Raw genomic sequence first — 6,057 nt, forward strand, 5'->3', positions numbered from 1 at the left:
TCTCCACAGGTTTCTGCAATAAGAATAATGAAATTTGACTGCATTCTTCACGATGGCCTCAAGTAAAAAAATTGATGACAGATATGTAAGGGAACTCATTTGCAAGAACTTTCCTTCAGGCTTTCCAAGACAAGCAAATAATTTTCATGTGAACAAGCCAATATAGAAAAAGAGCTTGTTGGTGGGCTTGTTTGCTCACTTTGATATACTTTAGCATTATGACCTTGGGAAAATCACTTAACCTTGCCATTTTCCTAATTTCTAAAAATAGAAAAGTTGCTATGTGGCAAGTTTGTTCTGTGAAAGAAACATACACCTCTAATAAAAGGAAACTGCCTCAGGCCATTACAGTCCAGTAGGGAGTTACTGCCCCCTAGGGGGAGGCTTGGGAATTGACTCGGGGTTTATTAAGCACTTCGGGTCTCGGATACAAGCTCGGTCTACAATTATCCCACTTCCCACAAGCTTGAGAAGTCTTTCTATATACTTATATGTGTGGAAGAATTCGTTCAGAATTATCGGCGGCTAGATCTATTTTACATCTAGATCCAAAGTATTTTGTCTACGAGGTTAGCCCTGAATTTGCTCGGAATGCCCCCACATGTAAAACAAACCTTGGTTGCATTTTGGAACTTTACCCAAAGTGGCTTACTGCTTTGAAAAAAATCGCATCCCTGCCCTGACCTCCCTTCGGGGTACCGGAGACCTAGGCGTCAGCCTGTATTTGCCCTCGATCAAGTTCGGTGTTTGCGCAGGCGCGGGCACCAGGCTACTCCGCTAACTTCAGGTGTTGCAAAGTCAAGCGCTTGCAAAAGCATACTGTCAGTTGTCTTCCTTCTATTTTGGCTTTAGGCGAACTGAGGACGTGGTACACGTTTTATGTCAGGGTTAAAGGGATAGCCGAGATAAAGGGTTCTGAGAGGGGTGAGTGCGGGCAATCCCGGCTCGAGACCTCCCGCCCGGGTAGCATCACGGGTAGAAGACCCAGGCTTAGAAGACATCCTCTCTTTGGACTACGGGGGAGAGGGCGGGGGTGGAGGGGTCGGGGTGGGGACGGTAGGTTGGAAAGCAGAGGGAAGGATCTTCAAGCCGGAGTCTGGAAGCTCAGCGTCCAGCGCGTTGCCATGGAGACCGACGCAGCCCAGGAGGCTGCACACTGCCCGTGTGCGCTTGCTCCTCCAGCTGGGACTGGGTCGGGCCTCGGCGCTCCCTGCGGCTCAGGGAGCCTGGGGAGTAGCTTGGAGAAGGACTAAGCACACCCAGCCGCTGCCTACCTGCTCCGGCCGGCTGCTCGGGGAGAGAGCGTAGAGAGAGTCCCGGAATGATCCAGATTCCCGGGAGGCTGAGTCTCCCGGAGGTCGGGGCGGAGCCGAGCATGGGAGCGGGGCGGGCGCTAGACTGGGGCTGGTTGGAGACGCGACAGCAGGGGTCGGAGCTGTACAGCGATAACAGGCCGGGACCTGAGGTTGGCAGCACCCGCTGGAGCGTGGCTCAACAGGAACGTTGCATCCTGCAGGCTCACCCTGCACCTCCTGTACGTTTTCTGTTATTGACAACGTGCAAGTGAGCTAAACTGGGCAGGAAGCAAGTTTGTTTGGTAGATTAGTATTAGTATAGTGAGGCTGAGGATGAAATCCACGGGCCTTGTGTATGCTAAATAAGCAAGTGCCCTCCCTACCCAGAACGACATGCCAGCTGGAAGCGAGGTTCTTGAGCAAAGTCTCAAATACTGCTGAGAGGTGTGAGACCTGGTCCTCTTGGCTATAGCTGGCAGCCTTCTCGTGGATCTTTTATTTTATTTTTAATGCTTAATTGTTACAAGAAAGGTGATGTACAGAGAGGTTACAGTTACAATAAGTCAGGTAAGGAATGTATTTCTTTGGGGACAGAATCACCCCTTCCCTCTCTCCCAGTTTTTCCCTCCCCTCATCCGTGCCCCAAGTTTGTATAATCCATTCTCAACATAGTGTCTAATGAATACCACATCATTGGTTCATCTTTGTCTCTCCATTTCAGTGCTTCCTCTTTATCCTCCCAAAGACCTTCGGGTCTTCTTACAAAACCGGTTGCTGTCTGTGGTCTGCAACATGTTCCTCTTCCATTCCCATTCACCGCCCGCACATGAAGCTGCCATACACGTCTTAGTACAAGTTGAAAGGGTCGAAAAGAATATAACATTAAGCAATGGTAAATAGTGACACAAATATAACATATCCAGCTCCACAATCTAAATACCACGTGTAAACAATACATGGAATCTAAATACCACAGTGCTTTCAATACCCGCTATTATCTATGCAAAAATATTTCTAAGAATCAGAAAATATACATTACTTTGTTTTTTAAATCATACCCCCCATTTCAAATAAGGATGTGTTTTCCTGACAGCATTTTATCCCCAGTGTAATCTTTCTCATATTTGAAAGTTTTATTGATAATCCTGTCATATGCACTGTAAGAAGCAATAAATAGAAATGAATATTTTTTATTCATAGTATCATAAGTTGTTTTTTGTTCGGTTTGCCTTGAACACACTGTGCCTGGCCACTGTCCCTGAGCTCCTTTTGCTGAAGGCCAACCCTTGAGCCACAATGCCATTTCTAGCTTTTTCTGTAATTTAGAGATAAGAGTCTCATGGACTTTCCTGCCTAGGTTGGCTTCAAACCACAATCCTCAGATCTCAGCTTCCTGACTAGATAGGATAACAGGTGTGAACCACCAGTGTCCAGCATAAGCTATTTTTTTCTGTAATGAAATATTAAAATTACTAATGGTGTATAATTAATCAAAGTAAATATCACAGTATTAACATTTAGTAAATATAAAAGCAAAATTATTCCAAGCACTAGTGGCTCACACCTGTAATCCTAGCTACTCAGGAGGCTAAGGTCTAAGGATCATGGTTCAAAGCGAGTCCAGGCAGGAAACTCCATGAGACTATCTCCAATTAACTATCAAAAAGCTGAAAGTGGATTTGGCTCAGGTGGTAGAAGGCTAGCTTTGAGCTAAAAAGCTCAGAAACAGCACCCAGGCCCTGAGTTCAAGCACTTGAACCAACACATACACACAAATATAATTTCATTACTTAAAAGACCTGAGTGAGGTACTCTTGCTTCTTTAGACCATTAGTTCTAGTAGCCATAAAAAAATGCTAACTTGTTGCTAAAATGGGCACGATTTGACCTTTTCTTCTTCCATTTTCTCCTTCTCCCCTTTCTTTCTTCTCCCTTTCTTCTCTTCCTTTCCCTCCTTTCTTTTCTTTTTCTTTTTTATTCTCCTTCCTTCCTTCCTTCCTCCCTTCCTTCCTTCCTTTCTTTTTCTTTTTTCCTTTTTTTTTTCTGTGTGCCAGTCCTGAGGCTTGAACTCAGGGTCTGGACACTGTCCTTGAGCTTTTTTGCTCAAGGATAATGCTCTACCACTTGAACCACAGCTCCATTTCTAGCTTTGTGTGTGTGTGTGTGTGTGTGTGTGTGTGTGTGTGTAATTGGAGGTAAGAGTCTCATGGACTTTCCTGCCGTGGCTGGCCTCGAACTGTGACCTCCAGCCTCGAACTGTGACCTCCAGAACAGCTAGGATTACAGATGTGAGCCACTAGTGTCTGACCTCCTTTTGGTTTTGAGATAGACAGGGTCTTACTATTTCTCTCGTTTGCCTCCTACATTCTATTTAGCTCCTGCCTCAGCCTCCTGACTTCTGTGAGTGCAGGTATGAATCATCACACTTTACTTCACTTTCCATTTTTAAAAGCCACAAGTGCTGACAAATTTTATCCAACTAATAGGAATGAAAGCTTTAAAAAAAATGCCTGTCACATTTTGTCTACTTGTATGTTTAGAATCATATAGCAATCACATAGTAATCTCCATCAGCAGATAGTTCCATTAGTCTCCTGAAATCATGTTAAAAGTAAAACACCTTGTAATCATAAATTTTGGGGGAAGGATTCTAGGAATTGAACTCAGGGCCTCTTGATTTTTAAGACTCATTCATGTGCTCAATAACTATATATGCATAATTTCATGTTCCCTTTGCTTGATGGTTGGAAATGTTTACACACTGGGGCAATGTTTGGATTCTAGAAAACTAGAGGTATAGAAATTTTGTATATATGGAAGTTGAATATCCAAAAACATTTAAAACTTCCACACCTTCCTTAACATGAAGAATCTTCAAGGACATAATGAGCTAATGTTCAAAGTAATTTTGGAAAATGGCATTTAAATGGCAACAGTGAAGTAGACAATAAGAATACTAATAAATTCTGTACCATAGTTGATTATTTGTGTGTGTGTGTGTGTGTGTGTGTGTGTGTGTGTGTGTGTGTGTGTACTGGTTTGCTTGGGCATGCTCTTGCTTAAACTTTTTTGTTCAAGACTGGCACTCTACCACTTGAACCATACCTCCACTACCAGCTTTTTGCTGTTTAATTGGAGATAAGTATCTTAGATTAATTTGCCAGGACTGGATTTGAACCTGATCCTCAGATTATCAGCCTTCTGAGTAGCTAAGATTACAGGCATGAGCCATTTGCACCCAGCCTATTGGTAAATTTAGAGATTTGAGTTACTGATTTGGAAACTGACATGTATAGTGAACTGAATAACTCAGTGCATGGTACATTTTCAGCTCAAGTTTCTCACTATCAGGGAGAAAAGATTCAGAAAAGCAAGGGAGAGGGGCTAGAATGAAATCTGAGGTCCTGGATTAGTCAGAGACTTCAGTGTGAGCCCATGTTTAGCTGAATATACATACAGATGGGAGACACAGAAGTCACCATGGAGCTGTGTGGGTACACAGATACACAGTTTAGTATCCATAGAGAGGGCCTAGAAGTAGTGATATCCTAGTAACAAGCACACCCAGCACCTAGATCTTGTTTTCTGAACTAATTAGCTGAACGGCTAATTGTGGGGATGGGGCAAATAAGGCCCAAGATGATCCTGGCTCATTTTTTTATAGTGCCAGAATGTGAAGAAAAGTGGGAGGATGCCAAGGAGACATAACAGCAAAATTGAAACAACTTCCAAGGATCATAAGCAAAACCAAGCAAACAAATGACCTAGTATTGAATTGTACTCTGCCCTGACAGAGGTGGAGCTTACTTCCTCTCTGCTGAAGTAGGGACTGGATATAGTGACACATAGTGCATAAAGCATGGACAAATGAAGTTGGTAACTACAGTGGAGAGTCTGGCAAGTACCGCTTTAACCAAGTGATCAAGGTTGAACAGCATCTACAGTGAGTCACAATATTGCCATGTGTGATGAAAAGACAGCTTCACTTGTGTGTCCTGTTCCCCAAGCCTATAACATCAGTCAAATCATGGGAAAAAACATCAGGCATACCTAAACTGAGGACAATCTACAAAATGCCTAACTGGCATTACTACAAAATGTGAAAGCCTTCAAAACCAAGGAAAAGTGAGAAACCAGAGAGGACTAATGATGACATATTTAATGTAAAAAAAGCATATGCATGGGGAGGGTTGTCTATACTACCATATAAATTTTTTATTTATTTATTGTTTTTGTTGATCATGGGGCTTAAACTCTGGGCCTAGCTCAAGGCTAGTGGTTTACCACTTGAGCCATAGTGCTACTTCTGGTTTTCTGGTGGTTTATTGGAGATAAGAGTTTCATGGCTTTTCCTGCCCAGACTGGCTTTGAATCTTGATCCTCAGATCTTAGCCTCTTGAGCAGCTAGGCTTACAGGTGTGAGCCACTGGAGCCTGGCTTTATACTACCATTTTTGCATAATTGTTAAATTGTATAAAAAAAGATATGTTTAATTTAGATTCCAACAGTTCCTTGTATTTTCCTAACTGAAGTTCCTCCCTACTGTTTAGCATTATTCCCCATGCTGGGTCAGGGAAAATCTGTTTCTTCAGTAAAATACTTTCACTTCATGAACGTGTTACAGTATTAAATGAGGTAATTCATGACAGGACCCAGCATGTGTGTGAAATGGCGACTCATACACATTGGGACTCCCTTCCACATTCAGTCCACAAGGCTTCTGATAAGTGTTGTGCCTACTTTTGGCTATAGTCCTTTCTCA

Source organism: Dipodomys spectabilis, unplaced genomic scaffold (genome assembly GCF_019054845.1).
Source record: "Dipodomys spectabilis isolate Male_0828 unplaced genomic scaffold, ASM1905484v1 ptg000095l, whole genome shotgun sequence".
NCBI classification, from domain to species: domain Eukaryota; kingdom Metazoa; phylum Chordata; class Mammalia; order Rodentia; family Heteromyidae; genus Dipodomys; species Dipodomys spectabilis.